This window comes from Drosophila grimshawi, unplaced genomic scaffold (assembly GCF_018153295.1).
Source record: "Drosophila grimshawi isolate 15287-2541.00 unplaced genomic scaffold, ASM1815329v1 contig_44, whole genome shotgun sequence".
Lineage (NCBI taxonomy): Eukaryota > Metazoa > Arthropoda > Insecta > Diptera > Drosophilidae > Drosophila > Drosophila grimshawi.
This window is the reverse complement of record NW_025063240.1, coordinates 7,609,459-7,623,935: the sequence shown is the minus strand read 5'-3', so window position 1 is coordinate 7,623,935 and position 14,477 is coordinate 7,609,459.

Sequence of the window (14,477 nt, the reverse complement as noted above, 5' to 3'; positions counted from 1 at the left end):
AAAAAGTTTCTTTTTGCGCGCCAAAGTTCCCCTATCAACAGCCGTCAATGCTACCTGACCACCCAACCCTTATACATATATACCCACTGCTATACCACCCAATATCACTGCCTATATGCTAGTAGTCGCAGTCGAGTTGTTGACCCAAAAAGCACGCTTTATGAAGCAGCCAACTCGCAGCTATGGAATTTGCAAAGCTTCTGCCTCACTGGCGCTCAGCTGGCGCCACCTGGCGTTGGGTGGACTTAAATGATGGAATGCCTAGGTTATGCTGGTATTGCAAACACCTGCTTCTATTGCACATCACAAACACTCACACACACACACACACACACACACACACACACACACACACACACACACACACACACACACACACACACACACACACACACACACACACACACACACACACACACACACACACACACACACACACACATTAAAAAACTATCAGCATGTGTTTCATTTCACTTTCGAGGTGATGGAGGGAGACAGTCAGAGACGGGGGCCTGTGGTGGGATATTTTCAATGTTTTTGCACTGTAGGATAACATTAATTTCGCACCACTAATTACAGTTCTTTTTTATGCCCACCCCTACCCCATTCACCGCCCCCACATCCGTTTCCCATGCAGGCAGGGCCGCTTTTTTTCAGGGTTCACTTTGCGTAATTATGCGATGTGATGATGGGTTGGGGGCGGGCAGGAAGAAACATGTGAGAGTCTTTGCTACTTAACTCAGTTGGGAAATAACGTTATAAAAATTTTGCAACAACAAAAATAACATACAAACACACACACACACAACATTAAATAGCACATGCCAAATGTCTGGGGCCTTCAAATGAGAACCAACTGAAATGAGTTTTAAATGCCACGCTTAATGCTAAGTGCTTAAGTTTTCCGAGCACATATTTTCCATTCATTAACTTATTTTTCATCTAAATTGGACTTGTGTCTAGGACCAAGATGTAGGGTAAGTGCTGCCATCCTCAGATATAGCTGGCATAAAAGCGGAATGAATAGTTTGATATCTAAGTAATTTGATTAATGAATGCAAGTTAAATTAGTTTTATGCTTGGGAAAACATAACTTTCATTAAATTAAAGAAGAATAAAAAACTGGTGAGAGCGTTGCTGTCGGGCAAAACCGAAGTCTCCGGAACAATTGGTATCTGAAACACAAAATTTGGTAACTTTATTTGTTGGAGATGTAGGCTCTCCCGATCTATGAGGTTGAAGCTGGCCAAGATATTGTAAGTGCTCAGAGATTGGTCAAAACTTTCTTGTTAAAACCATACCCTTTCAAAGTGCTTTGTCAAAAGTGTTTCGACTTTCATAAGCCAGGACTTTTTGATCATAGTTTGACATAGCTACATAAATACGACATGCAAACCTGGAAATGTGATTCCAAATCGAAATTCATTCTTAAACTTTCCAGATTATAAGAGATACATATTTTCCATATTAGACTCGCTAAGTCACTTTCCATACGCAGTAAATATACATGGAATAATTAGTTTATTCCTCACACTTTAATTTCTTCAAGTGTACGTCTTCAAATGACAGTTCTTTCTTATATTGATGTGAAGAACATCATGTTAAACAGCTCCATAAAATGATGTCGACTACTTTAAAAAGACATTTGCAACAAAATATATATATATATATATGTATATATTATTACAGTTATCCAAGTAGCAATAAGGCAGCGGGGATGCCTCGCAGCATGGCAATAAAAATTGTTTATTGAAATGTAAAAAGCGTGTAAAATGGAAAAGAAAAAAAGAAGCCAATTCAAAAATTGCCTGACGCATTTCAAACTATGTATTTGTACAGTTGGCATTTAGAATTTAATTAAAAAATGTAGCTCCGTCTCTTTCAGCTGTGAAGAGTCTATCTCTATCTGTTTTGGGTTTTTTGCTTTGCACTTGAACTGCCAAAGCAATGCAGGCGCAATAATTTTCAGGTTTTTGTAACTGCAGAACAAAAGGCCTGCAAGCACAATGGTCTAAAACCGGAACGCACAGAATAAATGCCAATAGGCAAAGCGACAACAACAAGATCAAAACACTGGACGACACCCTCTCGAAAATGTTATACAAAAGTCAAAAGATTTTGTCTGACAATGGGGCAGAGAGTAGGCAAAGCATGGGCAATTGCTAGACTCTCAAGGTGTTTGCTGCTGTGGCATAGACACACACACACACACATAAATACACACACACACACACCTACACACAAGCAAGCTCAATTTATAAATAATAATTTTGTTGTTGTCTGCTTACAGGCGCCGTTGTCGTCTGCAGGCAAACTGGCAACTGGCACGCGCCTTTGTCTAACAGTCAGCAACAACGTAGATGCGAACAGTGCTAAACTCTGAGATACCCTGTGATAACACAATACAATAGTTACTTACTAGAACTATATTGTGTACTGAACTCAATTAAATTTTTGTGTATATTTGAATTATACTTGAGATTATAGCCCAGTTATTAGACTTAAATAAAATTAAAGTTTTTTTTAATTGTTGGCAAGAAATTATATAAAAACTTGCCTATTCCCATTACTTACAAAAAGTAAAACATTCGTGTCATGATCTTTCTTTCATTCGCATTTCGTAAAATAATATTATTGATTTCCCTATTCTTAAAGCTGGTTCTTTAACGAAGCGAGAACTAAAGTCCAATATTAGTTATTATCTCCTTTTGGTCACTTTTTAATTATTATTATTACTTTAAAATTTCGAGTAAAATTTGAAGTTAACTTTATATAACATTAAGTAATATTTATGATGTATTCAATTTTATTTCTTAACAGATCCTTGGCTCATCTCTGTTTACTGATTGTTCACACAACTTTTTTGACATTTACAGGGCATCGCGAAACGCAACCATAACCAACAGATTTCAGTGTAGAAATGTCTTGAGTAATTGCAGTGGCAGTTGCTGTTGATGATGAAGTGCAGACAGGCCAGTAAATAGGCAAAAGTACCTGGTCACACCTGTTCTGTTTGGCATCCCAGCCGCTTGGCCGTCCAACTTTCATTGTTTAATTGTTTTGCCATGCCTACGAAATTTACGACAAGATTTCATGCTTTTGTTTTTGGCATTTTGGCTGTAAATTTTGTAGGCCAGTTCGTTGTTGAGTGCTCATCGTCAATCTACTGAGGCAGTTAATTTAGTCAGGCATCTATAAACACACACACATATCCAGGATAAGACTGGCTGCATCTGTGCCTATTTGCGTTGCCATTGTTATTAATGTACAGGCATTCAGATAGACAGAAACAAGTCCAAAGTTCCTTAGAGGCCACTTGCAAACTCTTTATCCTATCCCAAAAACCATTGAAAACCCATTGAAGCAAAATTTGCAAAAACCAAACAAAGATTTTGGGGATTTATATTGAAGATAATTCTTTATAATGTTAAAAGACTTTCTGATTGACTTGAGTATTGTTTTTAAATTGAAAGCTTGCATTATAATTGGTTAAAATACATATTCAAGTTTGACTCTTCGAATATTATTTTATCACTTCAAGCTATTTATTTAAAATTAAAGAGTTTTGTAATGAAGTCACTTATATATTTTGGCTTATCACATTTTGAACACTCGAACACGCAATATTCAATTCTAATTCCATCAAACACACAATTATTTTACTGCTAAACAATTTTTGTACTTATTTTTGTATTGAATTAAATTTTTTACAATTGCATTTTGGAGTGCACCGCATAATCGAATTACACGCATAAATTATTTATTACAATACACTCGAAATAACTGTAAATGAAGTTAGCAAAAAAATTAATGAGTGAATAGCCAAATTGCTCAAGCCGAGAGTGCTCGACTTGGATATACCCTGTACACCAGACTTAATAATTTGTAACTTAATAAATTTAATTTCCCACCAATTTATTTATTTTTTAATTTATTGAAATCACATAATCCGATTAAAGAAAACAGTCTATTGAAATTGGATTATGTTCACTTTTATAATGAGTTGTTTTACTGATGACTTTAAATTTGAATTACAGTGCAGTTCAGTTAAATCAATTTGAACCTAACCCTACCCTACCCTACCAGCTCAGACAATCCCCCCCGGTCTGAGTTTGAAATAATCCATACAAAATTGATGCACTTCCACTGGACAATGTTGCTCCCAATCCCAGTATGTTTTATGCAGAGAAAATACGAATTCATTTGCTGGTATGAATGAATATGTAAGCAATTATTTTATTTTCTGTTAATATCGCCAGGCCAATTGCAATAAATAATCAAAGAAGAAAAAATGAATCCATATGAAAATAAATAGACATGCAAGTACACACAACAATTTATTTTATTGATGACAATTTCTATATGGCTGCTCACTGTTTTTGTGCATACAAAATCAGAATCATCAGCATCATCATCGATGGATAACCAAAAGTGCCCATGCAGAATGCTTACAACTAGACCCGAGTACATATTGGCCGAGCATTTGAATTGCATTATAAAATAAAACACAACAAACAATAAAAAAAAAATGATAGTGGAAATGGAAACAATTTCACAGAGTTAACAAGACTATTTGTTGCTCTGACAATGTTTTGTAAATCAAATAAAAATGTATAATTAAATTCTTATTATTTTTAAGAATAAAAGAGAATTTCACTCGCATATTTGATCAATAGTTGCTCTGACAATGTTTTGTAAATCAAATAAAAATATATAAATTTAATTCTCTAACGTAATTAACTGTAAGAATAAAAAAATAATTTCACTAGTATATTTTATCAATATTTGAAAACTATCTACAAATGTGACATCCCCGAAGTATAGTGAATAATATTGTCTATGTTATTGCTGAGCTGTATACACAATAATAATTTGGCAGCGCCTTTGAAGCATTTGGCTGGCTTACATTGTTGAAATTCACAATTGCGATTCATCAAAAATAGATTAGATTTTCATTGTATACAATGCAATCCATATCCATATCAATATCCACATTCATATCCATATTTCTCTGATGCATGGAGGACACTCTTTACTGACTGCTGCACAGTTCCGGCAGTGTCCTTTATGTTCATTCCCGTTGCACGTATTTGTCTAGTAATCAAACAAGGAAATGCTTATTTTGTATTATTCTCTTTATCAGCCGCTCTTTTCTTAGTTTCGGACTGGGTCACATGCAAATCGCACACAATAAATACAATAGCATTTGAAATGAAAGTTGTTGAAACTTTGCAAGTGCCTTTTATAACAAAATTGCACTTAATAAGCTGGAAATAAGTTAGAAATAAAACAAATGCAGCAATCTTTCAACTTGTTTCGTTTCAATAAATAAATACAATTCAGTTTCAAGATTCAAGTTTCATTGATAATCATTCATTCAAGAATCAATTTAATCAAAAGAAGAGAAAGTATTTTCATTCTGACTAATTTCAAAGCACATTCCTATAGATGCCTATAGATGTGTGAACATTGGGAATATATTTACTTATATGCTCATTACATACAATCCTTAGTCACTTATGGACTAAATATCCTGTCGTTGGGCACGTCTCAGCTGCAGTGCAAGTCAGTTGCAAGTACTTGTAAATACAGTTGCTACCAAGTTTCGGGCTGCCAAAGTTGTGGGCCACATCAAAACGATTGAGTGTCGGAGACATGGCACGCACGCAGGACACTTGACCAGAACAACAAAAAGTGCTCAAATGCACACAGGACACGTTAACAGCCCAGCCCAATGGCACAATGAGGCTGAGATTTTAAAGCGTTCTGCAAACACACTTCAAGTCCCACTAAGTAAGCTGAATTGAATAAAAATACTAGAGAACATGTGATGCGGCAACAGATATGACAGTACAAACGAGCAGCCTCCTTTGACGGACAAAACGGGAGCAGGACAGAGCTGAGCAATGTGCTTAAATTATGCGCCATTCATAATGCAACAGAGTTGAGAGAATTTGCAGGCAACGTTGATGTCGCTGTTCCTGCAGCTGCTCCTCGTCGTCGTCGTCCTCTTTGAGCCGAATTCAGTTGCAAGCATCGAGCATTAAACTTAATGCCCGCTCATATCCTTGAGCGGAGCACACATCCTGCTCCAGCTTCTAGCTGCCTCCTGGTTAAGCTCAACTCAACTCAGCGTAATGCCAAGGCTTTTGGGCCCATTATTTCATCGCGGTTTTTTTACCCCATTTTGTAGAACATGAGTTGTTCCTGTTGGAGTTGTCCTTGCACTATAAATACCCTGTATTCAGTAAATGCCAACATCTTTAATATTATAAAATAAAAAAGCCTAATCTTTTATGGTATATATTTGATAATTTCTGTATCTTTTACTTATCCTTCTCTATTCTCTGTAATTAAATAATAATTTCACATATATAAATCCATCTTTGCTCATATAAAATATAGAGTATCTAAAAGTATATCGCATCAAGTTGCTTTCTATATTATTATATTTCATTGTTATTTTAAGAACTTTGTTTTTAGTTTTCCGAGTACAAATGCTAAAGTCAAAAATATTTATTTAAAGTTCAAAATTTGTTTTCGACATTTTTTTTGGGTTTTCCTTTCTTTTTTCCCTTATTTGCTTTGCATACATTTTTATTTTATTTTACGGCACTTTTGTGCTAGGTTTTGTGGCATACTTAAGCTTGCTTCTTGTGTCATACAATTTGCCCAGCTCAGACACTATTAGGAGTGTACTTAAGTATTTAAAATGGTAAAATTATCAAAAATGGCGGATAGCTAAAAACTTTGCGATACTTCAAAAGTACTTCAAGATAACTTTTTTAGAGATTCAAGTGCTGGCAAATCAAAAAGCTTAAGCCATAATATTCATTTTCGCATCAAGTATTTTGAGGTCCAGCAATTATGGTGCTAAAAATTCTGTGCTCTGTTATCAGCAATCAGCGAATATCATTTTTTATATCACTTTTCAAAATAGTTCTCCTTTGATATATATTTTTCAAGCTCTCTTCGTTAATAAAAAATAATATCTTATCTGCGAATTATTTCATTTTTATTGGAACTAATTAATAAATTTTTCTTGTCATCCGCTCAAGTTTTTAATTGCATTAATATTTTCAATACCAATTTACTTTTTATTCTCGTCACTAATTTATTTGTTTTACTGCTCAGTAGTTATAAAATCTTTATCATTATCTTAGCCATCTTTAACTAGCCGAATTGCTAAGTGAGTCGTGTGGTGCCACTGCTGCAGTGTGGCACATTGAGATGTAGGACCAATCAGGGATGCTCCTCTCAGGACTCCTATCGCTGGCTGCTCTTACGCAGCTGTGCGGATTTCAGATTGCAGATTGCATGTTGACAATGTGGCCCCATAACTCAAACTTGGCTGGCAGGCGATGGCTTTAAGTGCATCACCTAGTTGCATCCCGGTCGCCCACAGCAAGCCTGACAGTTTTTTCTTTATTTTTACACGCGGCTGAAAGTCGTAGAAACAAAGCAGCCAGAAGATGGCAACCAGCTGCGGGCGGGCGGAGGGTGGGGGGGTTGGGGCACGTGTGTCAGTAAAGTCTACAACTCCATCTGCATCTAAGAGTTTTGCATCTAGCAGGAGCCACATGCCTCTGCCTCGGCTGGGGCAATGTTTGCCGCACGTGCCACACGTAAAACTTAAAAATGCGGCACCAACAGCTGCCACCAGCTGCTTCCGGCTGCTACCAAACTGAAAACTACAAACTGCAACTGTTGCTATCGATACCAGTTGCCGCGCATGTCCTGCCCCAAAACGCCTGCCTTCATGCCATATTTAATATGCCACTTTTACGTGTTTGCATTGGGCATTTACGACTATGGCGCCCAAATGTTGGGCTCAAAGTCAAAAGAAAAATATAATTCGTCTTAGTACCTATATACTAGATGGCTTAAAATTATGATATATTATTTAATTCTCTTAAATATCAAATATATAAAAATAAATACGAATTTATTAATATACAACGGCTTCGAGTTTCTTTAATTAAATTTCTCTTATGCTACATAAGTGCTGGAAGTAGTAAATCAGCAACAGCTTTCTTAATTGTTATTGAAAAATCAAAAGTTACTTAAAATCATATCACATTCTTAGTCTGCAATTCAAAACACCTATCAAATATATATATTTTTTGAATGTTTGTCCAATATTTACAGCTTTTTTTTCGCACAGTACTTTTGCTTCTTCCTCGCGAATTAAACTGGTTTTCAAATGTCAACAAATATATATTTGTCTTTAAATATTTGTATATTAAGTCTCTCTCTCTGCCTCTCATCGTCTTTAGATTTATTTAATCAGAGGGTATACATTTGTCAGTGTGGTGTGGAATTATTAACTGCTGGTGTCTTATTTTCGCAACATACTTCTATGATACTTTTGCCAGTGCGTTGGCACTTAGCATTTTTTTCTTTTTTTCTTTTTTTTTTGCATAGTTGTCTCTTTTTCTCTCTCTAACTCCAACTCTCCTTCTCAGTGTTTTTCTTTTGGTCTCGAGCGCACTTGGCTGGGCATGCAGCGAGTCGCAGGTTGTGCCGTAATTTTCCAACTATATCCGCTCTGTTACCTTGCTCAGTTCCTACCCCTCTCGCACACATTCTTTTTACTCTGCTGTGTCGGATGCGGATGCGTCCCATAAAAGTGGCATATTTGCCGCATCCGGTTGACAATAACTGGGCCATGGCGCCTGTAACAGCCACAAGAGCCACAATTGCCAACAACACTTTGCCGCATTTAATGATTCGCGATTTTTGTTTTCGACTTCACTTTTACTCTTGCAAATCTATTATATTCAAGAGTCTAGGTTTTGTGACAGATCTGTGCTGAATTTATTTAACTGATGCCAGAAATTCAGAAATTGTTGTTTTTTGTTATAATAACTTCTCTCACTGAGAATGCATCTTGAAAATATTAACACAGCAATTCAAGTCGTTGGCGATCATAATGCTAACCCCTTCTCAGACAGGAAATAATATGAATTCAATATGAAGATACATTTTGAGTCATTACTCGGATCCTAATCTAAGTAAATCAATATTATTAAGTGCCAAGGTATATTATATATCTGTTTCTCTTGGAAAGTTATCGGAAATTCATTTTTGTATCAATATTCGCTAAAGGGGATCGATGAATTGAAACAATAAACATGATATCTGTGTGATATTCGAGGGATTATATTCAAAATTGGATATTTTTTGATCTTACAGACGGACAGGATCCATGTCTGTGCAGATCGACTCGACTGCTGATACTGATCCAGAATATATGCACTTTATGAAGTCGAAGATGCTTTCTTCTGCCTGTTCCATACTTTTGCCCACTTTTCTTTATTTTTAATGCGTTCTGGTTTTAAAATTAAAGCAAATAAGATCGAAAATCATCAAAATTACTTATATAAAAGTTTTGTGTTCATAAATGTTTATCTACGAGTATATATATATATGGATATATATAAGCTAAAAGCCCATATAATCACATATATAAGGGCAAATATAAGCAAGGGCAAATTGGGTAAGGGAAATGTATATCTTTTTTTCATATTTTAAAATACAAGCCAAGTACAAAAGTAGAACTGTTTTCCATCGAGCATGGCAACAAATTCAATTCAATTCAAATGTTGAAAATTACTTTAAATAGTCTCAATATCTTTTGATATTTCCGATGGTTGGACTGGCTTCTATCACGCATTGGGCAAATCTATTTGCAATGTTTTTAATTTGATTTGCCATATTGATGGACGACAAACTCAAAGAGAGCCACCTCAAATGAAAGTCAACAATTCGAAAGAAGAAATGTTGCATGTTTAATTGATGCTCTTTGAAATGAAATGTTCAAAATTGGGCCGAGTAAAAGAAAAGATTGCCAACCAATCTCGTTTCGTTAGCAGAGTATAAAATTGTGTTATTCAATTGTATAATTCTTCTCTATCAACAAATAGGCATTTTCTAGTCGAGCTCTTTCGACTAGCAGATACTTGTAAGTAAATTAAATCATTTCAAAGCTAAATTATATTTTTAATACAAAATTTCCCTTTGTATTGTCATACTTATTATTAGCTTATAATTATTACTATATATATAATTATTATATATATTATTAATTATTATTAGGTAATTATTGGCTAATTTTGATGGCAACTAAAATACTTTTCTTTCGCATACAAATAACTGCAAAAGCTGGCTAAGCAGGGCACATATAAAGCGCTTTTTGACCCAGCTATTTGATACTGTTTTGTTCAGTAAAGTTTATGGACGGGAAACGGAGAAACCTCAATAATTGACACATAAATAATTTTAAATAACTTACTTACCAGCTGGCTGCACAATAAATATAGATATCCTTTTGCTGGTCCTGGCGCGCACACGCCCAAACAATCTTATTAAAAGTGTCCCTGGATAATATAGGAGAATACCGGAGTCCAAGTCGTAGTTGGCCGCATGTTTGTGTAACTCTTAACTGGCACCGCTGGGATAAATCATAAAAGGATATTTTTGTGGCAGAGACGCCTGGGACCAGACCACGATTCGGGCTGCCGAGGACCTTACGTGGCAGCAAAATATTTTTACAAGCTCTGCTTTTAATGTGGCCAATTGGCCTTGCATTCTGTTCAATTGTCTCCGTCTCCGTGTCCGTCTCAGTCTCAGTCTCGCTCTCGTGTCCGTTTTCGTTTTCGTTCTCTGCCTTTGCTGGCATTCGCCCCCCGTGGCTGGCCTTTGTGTCTATCTTTATTGACATTTCTTTGGCACTTTGCGTAAAACTACTTTCAGGGGCCTTTGGAGATTTCTCTTTACCTTTGATGGCGCATAAAAAAAGAAGAAACCATAACAAACTTTGATGTTTGCCATCGAAATGACGGAGGTGTCAGCAACCAGCTAGTTTCATATTCATACATCTCACACAAAAAATCAAGCAACTTTAAGCTGCAACAGAAATATTTTGAAAATTGTCAATTCCTATGCTTGGACACAACATAAATTGGAAAAAATTGCAGCTGTCGAACAAGCAGACAAAGAAAATGCCGCCTGAACTTTAAACACAATGGAACAAAGATACTTTGAGCGTCTGAGAAGTATTTAGATGGCTTCCTGGGCTTTAAATTTGAAAACAATAGAATATAATTCATTATTTATTTATTTTTATTTAACAACTGGTTTTTAGGGACTACATTTGATTTCTGTGATATTTAAATACATAAAATTATCTTGCATTTAAGTTTCTCAACGCACTTTAAAAGCGTATTCAAAGAAAGAAAATTATTGTTAAAGAAAATTGTGAATCTGTATTCAAGAATTTGTAATTTGTAATCCTAAGTTTAAAGTTTAGCCCCAGTCAAAATGATGAGTAAAAACTATACGAATTTGTTTCAGAACTAGCTTGAATCTAAAAAAGAAAACGAACTCAATCTTAAAGTATATTTTTGCCGCAGATTTTTGCAGCTTAGCTGACATTTAATTGAATCAAAAATATATTTTTGCCTTAAGTTTTTTTTTGTTTTTATCTCTTGAATATCTGATAAATCTCCCAATTTGACCAACTTTTCTTTTGTGTTATTTTTTTTGAAGTTTGCTGTCGCGCTGCCCAATGATATGTGTTGCATATGCAAAAGGCACAGCGGCCACGCCCACCAAAAAGCAGGGAGAGAGAGAGAATGCAAGAAAAGCCTACAAGATTTCGGTGGAAATGCTGATACAAGTGACAACAAAGGCGTCTTGAGTTTGATTGAAAATTTGCATTTACAAAAGCGCCAAGACAAAGTTGCCACACTTTCTATATCTTTCTCTCTCTGTCACTCGGCGCGTCTCCATTTTTGGTGTGTACTTCGCTGAATGCGGTAAGAAAAGTTGTCCGCCACTGACAGCTGTCAAATAGATGTTGCACGCGAACCGAAGACAATTCTGTAGCATTTTGAATTGTAAATTCCTCACATCAACAACTACGAACCAAAGAAAATGCCTGACTGCAAAGCTGACTGCCTGGTTAGATGGATGGTTTGGATAGATGGATGAATGAATGGATGGATAGATGGATGAATGAATGGATGGATGGATGGATGGATGGTTGGATGTATGGTTGGATAGATGGTTTGTTGGATGGCTGTCTGTCAAGTGCTGCAAACTACTTGGCGTCATCACATATGGCACTGGTGGCGCCACCTGCGACAACACGGCCCAAAAAACCCCTTAGTGAAAACTGTTTGTATCCATTCTTGCCACTCAAAATGCAAAATCTACCAAATATTGCCGCCCTTGTCGCAGCTGCAATGCAATTTACACTTGAATACAAAGTGGGCGACTTCATAGACTACAAAATCCCCCTCCCCCAAAAAAAGAAAAAAAAAGAAAAAAAGAAAAGAAAAAAGAAAAAATATTCCAAACATAAACGTAGCTGCAGTAAGGGATTGCAGTTGCGTATGATAAGCAAAAAATTGAAAAAGAAATCAGAGGGTGAAGGTTTGGAAACGAATGCCAGACTTGGAGATACCTTGTTCCAGTTCGATTATTGTGTTTGCCATAATCTTCAGAGTTAGCTTAAATATAACTAAAGAATATTCGTACCAAACAGTATTCTACCAATTAACTTACTTTAAGGATTCCTCGAAGCAATTGTTTCTCTGTTTCTCTTAATAATCTGAGATTTATTAAGCAATTAATATGGAATGAATTTTTCTTGATAATGCTTACAAAGTATAAATAAATGCCTTACAAAAATACTTATAATTAATGTGTAATCAACTACTCTAAACAGAAAAATAAAGAGTTATTAAATTATAAATTTATTTATTATTTGTACAAAATAAAAGTCTCTCTTGGCACTCTAGACGGCTGCAGGGTATCCAAAATTCTATGCGAAATATGCTAAAAACTCTCGCACACGATTGCAATTGCGCATATTAATTGAAAATTTCTCACGCAAAATGAATCCACAGCAATTGTTCGAACTGAATGTGTCCCAAAAACTGCATACATAACAATCCCCCCACATCTATTCAGCAATATCCAGGGAGTAAAGAACAGTAGGTGGAGGGGGGGAGTTTGGCAAGCGAATGAGTTTTGCAAGTACAAATCGTTATTACTTTGGCCAAATGGAAATGCTAATCAAAAAATGAAATTGTTGAACGATTTATGCAGAGTCTTTCTTTTTCTTTCATTTTTGTGATGAAAACTCTGGGGAAAATATATGCCAGGTTAGCAAAATGCTAATCAATGCTGTAGAAGGTCTAAATATTTGACAAATGTTTATTGTATAGACTGAAATAGTTTCAGCAAAAAATATTTTTCGATTTTATTTGGCTAAGGTTTCTTTTTTTTAATAATTGATGTCTCTTTGCCAATTAATTTAGACGAATATTCGACGAATCTTACAATTTGAGAGAAAAATTAAATGTTGCTGATACAATTTTGAATTGTAAATTGATTAGACTTCAGAAACAACGACTTGTCTGACATTAAAATGCTATTATTGAGAGCAGCGACACAAAATTCGCATCTGTTGAACAATCCAAAATTGGTTTCACGTGGTTTGGCAAATTTTGGCTGCCTTTCATTGAACATGTAATGCTAATTCAATAGTCGGGTGCTATTTTTAACTAACACTTTTAAATGTCCACAGCCGGAGGACGCGAAATACATATATAGAGGAGAGCTGAAACAAATTCAGAGGTAGTCGCAGTACATTCAGCGTTTTGTGCACCCTTTAATCATTTTAACAGCTGCCAATCATCATTAGCGCCTGGCGCGAATGCGGGTGGCAGCCATTTGGTGGTGGGGGCGTAGTGGCAGTGGTGCTGCAGCTCCTGCTGTGGATCATGGTGGTAACGCGGTTTGACTGGCGGCTGCCACACGTTTTTCGTGCCATTGGCAACATTTCAAAGCCATTTACAAGCTAAAACTATAAAACCGCCAATTAGCAACGCGTTGGCAATAAACTAAACAACAGTCGTTCAACTGCCGCCAATACATGCATCTATATTCCAACGTGAGGCTAGAAAATTTCGACCGTAATTTTCATTTTTACATGCCCTGTAAACATGGATCTATCTAAAGAGAGTAGTTTTAAAAGCAGCCATTTTTCTAAGAATTCAACTACTTTTTATAAGCACAATCTGCATTTATCTGGCTCACAAATCAATCTGAATTTGGTTTGTAAAGTCGTATTATAAAATCATATTAATCATTGCAATATTTTAAGAATCTTAACAAGAATTCCTAATGAATTTTAATGTGTAGAATATTTTTATTTATTTAATTATTTAACAATCCCTTTGACATTAGAATAGTCAATAGTTCTAAGATTTTTACAGGGTATCTTCGAGAAGCACGACTCTCATTTATGTCTTTCTTATTAGCTTTCTTTTTTTTATTGACGTGGGCTCTTTAGTCTTTGGTCTTCTATCTGCCATTTTCCACAGTCAAAAGTCGATTCTACACTCTGTGTGTGTGTGAGTGTGTGTAAAACCGCGCGTTTTTAAGCCAATTTACAGGACTAATCA